Consider the following 12229-nt stretch of genomic DNA (forward strand, 5'->3'; position numbering starts at 1 on the left):
AGCCCTGAGCCCCGCCCTTGCTGGCCCTGTGGGGAAACTCTCCTACTGTGACACATCAGCCCCCCGCGGCGCGCGCCAACAGCCGTTCCCCCCGGGGACACAATGGGGCGGGTACAGCCCCTGGATGCCGCAGAACGTGACGGTGAGGGCGGAACCCCCTCAACCGCTGGCGCTCCGCGAGCGGCGGGTTGAAGGGGTGGGGCGGCCGGCCGGCCCCGCCCCCTGCCCGTCTCGCGGGGCCGCGGCCTGCCCCTTTAAGGGGATGCGGTTACCGCCGCTGCCTCTGGCCGGTTCCGGGCTCGCAGGAGGCGGGGTCGCTGCGCCGAGCCGAGCCGGGAAGCGGCGGGACAGGCCGGTGAGTAGCGCGGAGCCCCGCGGGCCTTGCCGGGCCCTGCCTGTAGGGCCGCTGCTCCGGGGCCCTGCTCCCGCCTCGCCCCCGCAGCCCCCCTCGTCTCCCCCGCAGCCCCCGCCGCGGCTTCCCCCTTTCTCCATCGCTCCGCTTGTGCGGCGGCTCCCTGTGACTCTCCTCCCCCCATAGCCCCCGGCGCGGCTGCCCCACTCCTCCGTAGCGCCCCTTGTGCAGCTGCCCCGGCCCAGCTCTCCCTGCGTGATGCCCCCGTGGGGCTCCCTGCGCCCCCCTTTGTGCCGTTAGTCCCCATCCCGCCCCCGCAGATCTCTTTTCCCCTCCTCTCCCCTTTCCCCCGGGAGCTCTGTCGTTTAACTCCCTTCGTCTCCCGGCTGCCCGCAGTTACCTCCCCGTCCTCCTCCTCCTGTTTATTTACCCCGCGTCCCTTCTGCATTTCCTGCCAATTCTCAACGCTGTGGCGCTTTGTGTTTTTTCTAACGCACTTCCCTGGTCCTTTGGAGACTTTTATTTTCTCTCCTCCCAGCTCCCTCTCCGAAATTAACTTGAGGATCCAATCCCTGGCTTTTCTGCAGGGGGGTTAGCACGCTCAGCACTTATTCCCACCCTCCGATTCCTCTTCATACCGTTTATTACCCCTTTCCCCTCTTCCTGTGCGTCCCTTCTATTTCTTTTTTCCCCCCCCTATTGCCATCTGCCTGTCACTTTCATTCTCTATCCCTAGTCCCCTTTCTCTTCTCTCCCACCACCCTCTTCTCTGCAACAGCTGGGTTTCTGCACTGTCTTCCTGTAGGTGAGCTGTGTTTTTCCTTTATGAAAAGCTGCTGTAGCCTTAGCTGTTCTGTGTCAGCCCGATGCAGACTTCAGCGAGAGCACTGAGGAGTTGGAAGTGAAGGGAAACAAAGAAGCCTGAGATGAAAAATGCCTGGGTCTAGATGGCCGGTATCGGAGAGGTAGCCGTGTTAGTTTGTATCTTCAAAAACAAGAAGTCCTGTGGCACTTTATAGACTAATGGTTATTTTGGAGAGTAAACTTTTGTGGGCAAAGACCCACTTTGTCTACGAAAGCTTATGCTCCAAAATATCTGTTAGTCTGTAAGGTGCCACAGGACTACTTCTTGTTTTTGTAGATCTAGATGGTGTTTGGTCCTGCCAAGAGGGCAGGAAATGACTCAATGACCTCTTGAGGTCCCTTCCAGTTCTAGTGCTCTATGGTTCTATGTTAGGATAGCTTTGTAAGATTGAGGTGCCTCAGGATGTTTTCTTAGAATTAGTCATAAATGAAGGCAGGGATCGGGCTCCTTGGTACTGTAGCTTTGCCTGTCACGTGAGTGATGGCTCTTCATGTCTACTCTGTGTGATACTTAGTGGTTGGAGTGGAGGCAAAGGTGATTTTTAAAAGGCCTCCCAGTGTGGTGGGCTCCAGGCAGTGCTGATGGCCTCTGGGAGCATGGAGCTGTCCCTCCTTCCCCGGCCTTGCCCAGCAGTCGGGCAAGTCTGTTGGTCCCCCTCCACAGCATTAGCCTATGTTGGCAATGTTTGTGTTTCAACTGGGACAGCCTCTTCGTGGCTCATATACTGTTGTTTCAGCAATGAAATAAGCCTTGATTAGGTAGATTGTTTTTCTTGTACTTCCAAGTTTGCCAAGTATTTAGGAGCAGAGTGAGGTGAAGGACGGCAGAAAGAAGAGTCACCAATGTGGATGGTGCAAGATATTGCGCCACATTTAAGGAGTGTCTGTTTAAATGGAAGAGATTGTCATGTTATTTTTAATGTCAAGTTACAGAAGACTGTATCCAACTAAGAACTTCATTTACAGTAAGGATTTCACCTCTCCCACCCACAAGAGCAGCCTCATGCTATCCAGAATTGTAACTGGCATGGTATTAAACCAATTCAGGGCTCTCTGCAGCTTCCTTGTGACTTTAGCTCCACTGTATTTGAGTCTACTCCATTTCAGTTCCTCTTTTTGAGATCCCATTTTTGGTACAGTTGTCACCAAATCAGGGGAGCTGGCTTTAGCTCAATTAAAATTGGTAGCTTGGGGGACAGAGTGTTCCCATCGGAAAACTGTGTGTCCGTCCGTCCTTTTCTCTTTACAGTTGAAACCTTGTTGTAAGTGGGTCAAAGAATAGCTATGTTAGAACAAAGTCTTTTTTTCCATCTGTCATTTAGGCAGAGCCTTGAAAAAGCCCTCTTATTCCAGGTGGACGCCTTGTATTCACAATTAAGTTTTATTTCTGGGGCATGATGGGGGGAGAAATGAGTTCTCTTCCTCATCACACGCCCCTTCCCAGTTCACTTCTTAATCTTATATGTTAAAAAGCACACTTTTGGTAGCTTGATTCTGTATGATCACTGAACACGTTGCAATAGGGGACTGGAGTCATGTGGGTTTAAATGCCTCTGCAAAAAGCTCAGCACCGTTAGTTGGTCATGCCTCCATAATCAATAAACCGTGCAAGGTATTATTTGCAATTACATTTTTCCATTTCAGTGCTGCTGATTTGCATTTTAATTCCACTCCGTCTTGTAGTCATGCATCAGATTTACTTCTCGTTCATAAGAATTGCAAGAAAATACAAACTGTATCTGTTCTCCCTGGGTTTTGTTTTTTTTTTTTTGTTAAGTAAACTGATGCTCATGTAAATTGTGCCAGGTAAATGAAGGTTTTTAAGTAGGAACCTTACCTACCAGTCTGTCACCAATTAACTTAATCCTATTCCTAATATCTGTTCACCATGTGGTTTCAATTGATGTATGATATGTCCAGATCAGTTCTGCAGCATGCGCCAAAAAAAAAACAAACCTCAAACCTACAAGATAAGACTTATTAAAAGCACTAAAGTGCACTGAAACTGATTGGCATCTCTATTTTCAAAGAATAATTTCTAGAAACTACCTTCCTGAAATGTTTACTCCAGTGTCAGTTTAGGGTAATTTGTTTTTGGGTTTTTTTAGGATATGGAAAAATGTGTTAGTAGATTTATCCAGCAGCTATGTGAAATTTACAAGACTCTGGTTAGTTTCCTTGTAGCTATTAAAAATCCCTGTTGTCTGCGGTGATTATAATAAAAATCCCGTAAATTTCAATCTGTTGCTGCCTGAGAATGCCCTGGAAAACTGCAGTGAGGCCCTGCGGCTTCTGTCAGAGGAGTCTCTGAAAAATGAAAGGCGTAGAGGGGAGACACTCCAAATGCTGAAGGTTGGGAGTCATATTAACTTCTTCACCCCAAACAGCACCATTAGCTACTAGCTTTTCCTCTTTTCCAGAAGCCACAGGGTGAGAGAACTTATTTGTCGGACATCTATCAGAGGGGTAGTTGTGTTAGTCTGTATCTGCGCAAATGAGAGGCCCTGTGGCACCTTATGGACTAACAGATTTTTTTTTGGAGCATAAACTTTTGTAGGCAAAGGCCACAGGGCTTCTTGGTTTTTTTTTTCTTTGCCAGACATCTGTTAGCCAGATAGTAATATGAAAAATGTCGTCCCCCAAGCATTGTTTAAGAAAAGCAACCTGGTAGAAATTCCAGCACTTGTCAACAGAGTACTTGCCTCTTCCCCTTACTTGAGGTCCCAAATCACTCATCATCCTGGTGGTGGTGGTCCATTGGGCAGATCTTCCTTATTTCTCTTGGGAGACAGTCCAGCACCATTGTGCCAGCCTGTCAATAACTGGAGGACTGAGTTAGGAACGTAGTAGCCTTCAGGTGTTTGATGTATGGGATATCATCCACTAAAAAGAAACTGTGCAAGCTGTCTATTTCTAGGTCAAACGTGGGCAGCATTCAATGATGTCTTTTCTTTAGTAGAGATAATGACCCCATGCATCCCAAGCTCCCCTCCTCCAGCCCACAAACAGCTGAAACCAATAATGCAACAGAAACTCTTAAACATTTATGATTTGTAATTCGAGGGAATGCCTTTCTCCTGAGCTTGCTTCAATACCTTGAGAAGAAAGAGTATTTCACGTCACTAAGTTTGCTGGGCGATAGTAGAGATTGCATAGAATTACACTTGCCCTTGAAACTCTGTGCTGTCAGGCAGAGAATCATTATGCTGTGACTGAAATTTTGATGTAATAGAGGAACAGTATCTTCTGAATTGCTCTCTGCTGCCCTTAGATCCTAGCTGAATGGGAAAGAAGGTTTGACTTACCTGCTTCATCTTAACATGTCTTTTGCCAGACCCTCAGTGGAAAAGCTCTGAGCTGCAAAACTGTGAGAAGGTAAGGTGTGAACCTTGCTGCTGCTCCTAGTGCTGTAAAAATGAAGCTGCTCTAGGTGAGGTTGACCCAGGCTCCCAACCAAGATGCACCAAGCTCTCTTTTGGGTAGGCACCAAGAATGTTTCACTTACATTATTTATACCTTTTATTCTGGTATTTCTGGGGTGCTTTACAGACCTCATTACATCATGCTTCTATGATTTGTAGTGTTGGGAAATATTACCCCTACTCCACAGATGGAGAAACAAAGGCACTGAAGTCAGGTGATTTTTCCAGAGTCACGTAGTTTGTAGTAGAGAGAGGCTAAATTGTTACTCCTGATCCTAGTCATGTCTTCCCGCCACAAGAAAACATGCAGAAGAAACTGGTAACCAAGTCAGCTAACTGTAATTATTTTATAATTAGAATAGCTGCTGAAAGATGCTTGGCAATAAAAATTCACTTCCTACAAGTTCTGAATTCCAGATCTCCTATTTTTAAGTGAAAGTGGGTATGTCGGGGAAGGGAGGTGGTTTTGGGAGATTCTTCCCTCGCCTTATGAGGGTAATTCGTTACTGAAAAACCCCTCTTAGGGCAAATTCTTGTAAGTTGAAAAAGTAATTACCATTAATTTCAATGTGAAAAAAATTTATGCATTCCTGAGCCCCCAAATTTACACCCATTTATGCTAAAACAACACCAAATCCCATTAAAATGAACACAATTACTTCAATAGTTAACATTAGTTATCATAACACAACCTAAAAAGGCATTTTCCCCTCATTAATTTCTCTCTAATATGGCTGTTTACCTGCTTTTGGGGGGCTGTCCCGGGTGCAGAGACAGGGCTGTGAGGGGAACGGAAATTGAAGAGTGCCTGGGAGGGGGGCGCAAAGCTGGGTAGTTGTCCACAGCTGCAGAAGCGGGGCCGGTGCAAGGGGGTGGGCAGGGCAGAACAGGGCACAGGGAGACAGCCCGGCCTGAGCACAGCTTAGGTTAAACAGGGAGGGGGCAGTGCCAGGAGCTGGCCACGTGGGGAGCTATGCAGGCACAAGGGGCCCCTAGCTGGCGAGGGGTGATACCTCGTTCGTATGGAGCTCTGCGGCGGAGAGACCCCGCTGGCGGTGGCTGAGGCAGCAGCGGCAGGTGAGCCAGGTGCTAAATTGGACGGAATGTCGCAGGTGGTGAGCGGCACCCAAGACACAGCTGCGTGGGGGGGTGGCGACGGCCCCCTAGCCAGCTGGGGGGACGAGGGGCAGCAGCGGGGCCAGGATGGGCTGCATGCCCAGCATCCACATGTCGCAGTGTGTCGTGATCTACTGCTGGGACTCAGACAAGTCTACTGCCCCGTACCGCGTTGCCACCCCCTGCGTGGCCTCTTCCTCAAGACCGACACGGCCGACTCCATCCCCTCAGTGCTTGTCTGCCAGAGCTGCCAGCCTCCACCTGGCCCTGGCCCACTTTGCCAGGAGTGCAGGGAGCCTGCAGCCACTGGCTGGGCCAGGGTGCACAGCTGCTGCAGCGCTGAGGCAGAGACCCAGACCAGCCACAGCAGTGTCAAGGTAAAGGCAGGGGTGGGCTGAGGTGCCCAGGGCGGCGGCTCTGTGGATGGGTGCTGTCCCCTCCTCTCCTGGCTCTGGAGGTGGGCGCCTGCTGTGGCTGGCCGGGGGCTCTGGGAAACTGCTGCCGGGCGCTGCGGAGAGATGCGCCAGGTGGGCAGCAGCTTTGGGCAGCCGTTGCCTGGAGCCGTGGCCTTTCTCCCACTGCAGTGTGGCTGCATCCCGCTGAGGCATGCGAAATCTAAATCAGTCTTTGTAAATGCATAAGTCGAAGCAGGAGTATTAAATGAAACCCCTTGTAAAGTCAAATTCTCGTAACCTGAATGGGCATATCTCGGTGTATGACTGTACTTCGCATGCAGCATGTTAGAGCTTGAATGTTGTAGAAGGTGGACCTGTGGCTTCTGGTGCAACGGGATCAGAACATTGCTTGTGGCCCCTTGACTCTTTTAAAAAAAAAAAAATGTTTGGTTCCATGCTGAGAAGTTGGGGCACTTCTACATTCTGTCACGTTGGTTAAAATGTATAATGAGAAACTTCAAACGTTATGTTGTATATGGCTAGAGATGCATTCAGGCATTGACCAGATGTTTTAAAAGACGTCTTCGCAATTGTGAAGCCTCACCTCTCAATTGTCTTTTGTATCTGACCTAAGTTGGTTGGATCTGAATGAAAAAGCGATCAACTAGCCATGAATTGATGGATGCTTTTTGCAATTTTCTAATGAAGAAAATAGCTTTATTTTGATGAGGTCTGTGAGTTTCAGAACAGGCATATAATGGACCAGCCTGGTGAAATAGCAAAAACGTAATGGAGGAATAGGCACATTTTAAGTCATTGGTTCTGAAAGGCCTTCAGGAAAGGGGACAATGAAGTTCGGAAGGCTATAAAAAGATGGTTAGAGTATGCAGTGTGCCAAGAATTTTAGCAGCTAATTTATTACATTTGTATAAATGTAATTTTTTTTAGAAAAATTCAAAATTGTATCCAAATTATTATTTGATTGATATCCTTGCTCCATAACACAAACCATGTATTCTTCTGGGGCACCTGACATAGTGCACTGTTAGAAGAGGGGATACTGAGCTTAGCTGCACCTTAATCTGACCCAGTATGGCCATTCTTATGCACTGGAACCCATTTTAGTATTGGTGGTTTAGAATTCTGCCTTGTTCCTAATCTCTTGCTCTTGAATTTCAGTGAAATCATGCAAAATTATTCAAGTAATTCCTGAGTTGTATCCAGTGCGACAAGTAGTTCTTCTGTTTGATTCATGCCCACAGAAGGCGTCCATTAGCAGTATTGTCAGTTGGTAACAATGTAACTAACTAGACAATCTGAGAGTCTTCCCTCTTTAGCGAATGGCTATTTTTCTGTTTCTGATCCACTCTGTTCTAGTGTTCACTCATTACTGGCATATCTGCTCTGCAAGTACATTTTGGTTTCACAAGGTGTTTTTTTTTTTTTTTTAAACTGTACGGTATTCTCACTTGTGGTGGTCAGGAAAAGGGGCTTCCTGAATTGTGTGCTTCACCTTAAAGAGTGAGATCTCATCCATAATGGCAGAGTAAACTGAAAATGCAAGGTTCTCAGTGAAAAATATTAGGACTTTAAAAATCTACTGTCCTACTTCTTCATGTTGACAGGTAAATTTCCTAGGGAGACATAAACCATCAGAGAGTTCAAGCTGTTTTGAAAAGAGAACCTTCAAATTCACTGTTGTCCGACAAAGAGGTTTGGAATTCTTCTGTGCTTTTCACTACAGCAGGGCTCAGCAACCTTTCTGAGGCAGAGTGCTGAAATTTCAACTCTTGACCTCTATGTATGGTCTAAATGCCAGTGATACTTTTTACAACAGCTTCATTAATAAATACATTAAGATGGAAAGCCTTACAGTTTAGGTGAAGGTTGGTAGCATTAGCTGATCTCTTGTTAACTCACAGGCAGCATGGCTTGGAGCAAGCTCTGGGCTGCAAGGGATAGGAAGGGTGGGATTGAGCTCCTGCCTCTTGTACTGATGAAAATAGGCTCGTGTGCCACTCTTGGCACTCATGCTGCGGATTGTTGATCCCTGCACTAGACTAATATGTTGCTTGTTGGTTTCACTAATCCTATCTAGAATCCTGTGGACAGCAGTGAAATTGGCTTGCATAAGTTTTTGCCACTTGTGTGCTTTGGAAACAGAGGAGAGATCTGGACTTAGAAGTGGGGAGGAATTTAAAAAGTAGAAGAAATTGCAGGAGCTCAACACTTCTAAAATTATGCCACAATCTACATATTATTTGATCATCACCAAACTCAGTAGTTCTCCAGCTTTATGCCATCTTTCTTAGGCGTGCCCGCCCCCCATTTAGCAAGAGGGGAAAAAGCAGAGCAGTCATGACCCTCTGATCCTCCAGACAGGTGGTGCATACTGTTAGATTTCTTTTTGGCTTAACGGGTGGGAATGGCAATCACTTAAGTTGCACAGTGTTAATATTGTTCAGGTTTTGTTCTTCCCCCTTCTGTGCTATGGCAGGGAAGATTCTCATGGGTTATTTCTTCTTTCATCACAGCGGCAACATCAAGTGAGGTTATGCTATGGACAAGGCCCAGGAGCTTGCATCGGCTAACAAGTGGTAAAAATATTTAGCAAGGCTTGGATTTTCACAGCTCACACAAAAACTGGAGGAGGGGGAATGCTTCCACCAAGAGTTCCAAAAAATTACCATGGTGAGAGAACCCAGTTCCCAGTCAAAGGAGGGCAGGGAAGGAGTTTGGCGTTGATCAAATAATATGGAGATTGTGGTATCACTTTAGAAGTGTTGAGCCCCTGCAGTTGCCATTGATTAAAAAGGTGTTTTAAGGTTTTAACTTCTGCATAGGGTGGAAGGGAGGAAAACTATCATTCAGCTCTCAGCTGGTGAGTACAAATGCAGACACTTTCTCAGAGGATCAGGTCTCTTCTTTCTGTTTGTATGTTGTGTACCCTGCTTTTATAAGATATGCAATGAAGCCAGTCTTTGCTGATGAAAGAAAACTCTCCTGTTAGCACAATAAAACCACCCCCAACAAGGTGTGGTAGCTTTGTTGCCAGGAGATCTTACACTGACAAAACACTGTGCACACTGGTGCTTTTTGCTAAAACTTTTGTTGATCAGAGAGATGCTTTTTTTTCACATTCCCGATGGTCAAATGCAACAACAGAAGTACAGTAGAAGACACAGGCTATGTCTACACGTGCACGCTACATCGAAATAGCTTATTTCGATGAATAACGTCTACACGTCCTTCAGGGCTGGCAATGTCGACGCTCAACTTCAACGTTGGGCAGCACCACATCAAAATAGGCGAGGCGAGGGAACGTCTACACGCCAAAGTAGCACACATCGAAATAAGGGTGCTAGGAACAGCTGCAGACAGGGTCACAGGGCGGACTCAACAGCAAGTCGCTCCCTTAAAGGGCCCCTCCCAGACACAGTTGCACTAAACAACACAAGATCCACAGAGCCGACAACTGGTTGCAGACCCTGTGCATGCAGCATGGATTCCCAGCTGCGGCAGCAGCAGCCAGAAGCCCTGGGCTAAGGGCTGCTGCACACGGTGACCATAGAGCCCCACAGGGGCTGGAGAGAGAGCGTCTCTCAACCCCTCAGCTGATGGCCGCCATGGCGGACCCTGCTATTTCGATGGTGCAGGATGTGGGTCGTCTACACGTTCCCTACTTCGACGTTCAACTTCGAAGTAGGGCGCTATTCCCATCCCTTCATGGCGTTAGCGACTTCGACGTCTCGCCGCCTAACATCGATTTCAACTTCGAAATAGCGCCCAACACATGTAGCCGTGACGGGCGCTATTTTGAAGTTGGCGCCGCTACTTTGAAGTAGCGTGCACGTGTAGACGCGGCCATAATCTTAGCTGTAGGTGAAGGATAATGAGCCTTTAACAGGGCCATTTTCCACTTAGTTATGTGATCTGAGAATGGTACTGCAGTTCTTCAAATATAAAATGGAAGGGTTTTTTTGCTGTGATAAATGCTACCCTTATGATAGTTCTGAAATGCATTATATCAATGTTAAAATCATTTTTGGCATCCTACTTTCAGGTACATTTCATACTGGAATTGACACAAGTAACTTATGCCAACTAGACGGGTGCATGAACCTGTAGCTGTTTGCTAAAATTATACATTACTATGAAGATAATGGAGCAGAAGGAAGGTGGGGGGAGGCTGTAAATTCATAGCTGTGAACTGAGGAATGGTTAATTAAATATTAACTAAATATTCTCAAGTGATGAGGATCTCTTGGAGGTAGGATACGTGAACTGATCGTGGCTATTTGATTTATAATCGTATTGTGTTTAAAATAAGTGTGGTTTTTTTTTGTTTTTTTTAGAATTTGCATATTAAATGTTAGCTGCATTGTCAAACTGGTTGAGGCTCTTCATAGCCTTCCAAACAGCTTACCACATGGATTAAGTAAGAACAAATAATTAGGAGAAAATTGGAAATGGAAAATGTGGCTGTTTTAGTCTTCCTCACGCTTATTGTAAACAACTATTTGAATACATTAATTGGTGAAATGTTAGTATTAAATTACAACACCAAAGAGGATATTGCTATGATCATTTTTAGTAGTTTGTCATTCAAATTTGTGTTTAGAATACTGGAATTTTTTTGTAATATGAATTGTTTTATTTCGTGGAAATGCTGAAATTGTTGCTTGTAAGACTTAGTTAAATAGGTGGCTTGAATGCCTTAAGTAATAAAATTACAGACTTCGTCCAGGATGGTTAACAGAGAGTCTTAGGTGCAACTTTATCTTTTCATAAAACTGTACTTTCATTGTTGTGAATTTTTGGTGTGTGTTGGGTTCTTGTCTGCTTGTACCCTAGGTAGATACTGCAGAAGGATGAGCCCAAAGAACTAGGACTCAAACTTGTTAGTTCTAATGCTAGATGTTTTGAGTATGAATGTGCATTTCCCCACTAGTGAGATAAGGAAGATTCTTGCATATTTCAGGGCCTTTTGTGGTAGTCACAGACATCAGTGGGCATCATAACTGTGCAGGAGAGTCTGAACTTCATATAAAAAAGAGGGCTGGTTGCATGGAAGATATTGAAAATATGAGAATATAATATGTAGTGATATGAATTTGCAGAGAGTCTGTAACAATAGCTCTTGCGTCTGAACTACTCCATTTTTACCTCGGTGGGTGCCAGCTGTAACAATGATGGTACTTTAAATGTTGAAAGTAACTTTAAAGCACTTCAGATCTTGTCTACAGTGGAAAGTTTTGCTAGTTATGCCTGTACAGCTAAGCTGGTGTAATTAAACAACTGTAATTATAGTGGTATACTTATTTGTGGACACAGTTATTCCAGAATAAGAGTGGCTTTTTTACACTTATGTGGCTTTGGAAAAGTTTTAACTTAACCTGGAAAAAGAGATTCTTATGTCAAAATAAGGCCTGGTCTGTGTACTGAGTTAGACAAATAGCATAAAATAAGCTGCTTTGATGACCTCAATATGTGTCTACACTAAAATATGTCTTGCAGTGCTGTATTTCATCCAGTACACTGACTTATTTCTCCCTTTGCAAGAGACTCAATACTTCTGTTAATTAGCTCAATGTAGACACTTTTGCTTACATGGGCGGTTGCTGCCTTTCAGAAGTCATCCCTCAATGCCCCACATTTAGGTAAATTGGTGCAAACGTTCCTGAGCAGGATGCACACTGCTGACACAAGGAATGCAGTGTGTACCAAAAAAAAAAAAAGTGATTTAATTTCTGCAGAGGCTATATGTCAGTGTAAATTACTTCAACTTAATTTTGTAGTCTAGACTTGTCCTAAGAGGTATACAAGAATGACCAGTACTGGTTTAAATGCATCCCTTAACTTACAAAGGTGTAACTTTCTCATGTAGACAAGCCCTGAGGAAATATAATCAGGAGATCTATATATGCATTCTACTCTGTGAGACTTTTTTTTCCCCCCAAGTAGGCTTTCACCAACATGTGAAGGAAAGAGAATTAGATGTTGTGCATATAGGGGTTTAGGAGGGATATATGATTGGCTTCACTTTGCTGAAGTGGAGTTTAGTTTGCTAAAATTTGACA

The 12229-nt window shown here is 45.4% G+C and overlaps 1 protein-coding gene across 4 annotated transcripts in view; it reads left to right on the forward strand.

The window, feature by feature from the left end:
* The first annotated feature begins 215 nt into the window (after positions 1 to 215).
* The window catches only part of CSGALNACT2 (chondroitin sulfate N-acetylgalactosaminyltransferase 2), a 45531-nt gene continuing 33517 nt past the window's right edge, over positions 216 to 12229 (forward strand). Inside the window, exon 1 of one of the 4 annotated variants that reach the window (XM_074999427.1) lies at positions 216 to 355. The gene's annotated coding sequence lies outside the window, so the exon portion shown is untranslated. Of the gene's footprint in view, positions 356 to 4570; positions 4592 to 12229 lie in introns of those variants that run through there. The other 3 variants (XM_074999430.1, XM_074999431.1, XM_074999432.1) reach the window with 3 other exon arrangements.

Source organism: Carettochelys insculpta, chromosome 7 (genome assembly GCF_033958435.1).
Source record: "Carettochelys insculpta isolate YL-2023 chromosome 7, ASM3395843v1, whole genome shotgun sequence".
NCBI lineage: Eukaryota > Metazoa > Chordata > Testudines > Carettochelyidae > Carettochelys > Carettochelys insculpta.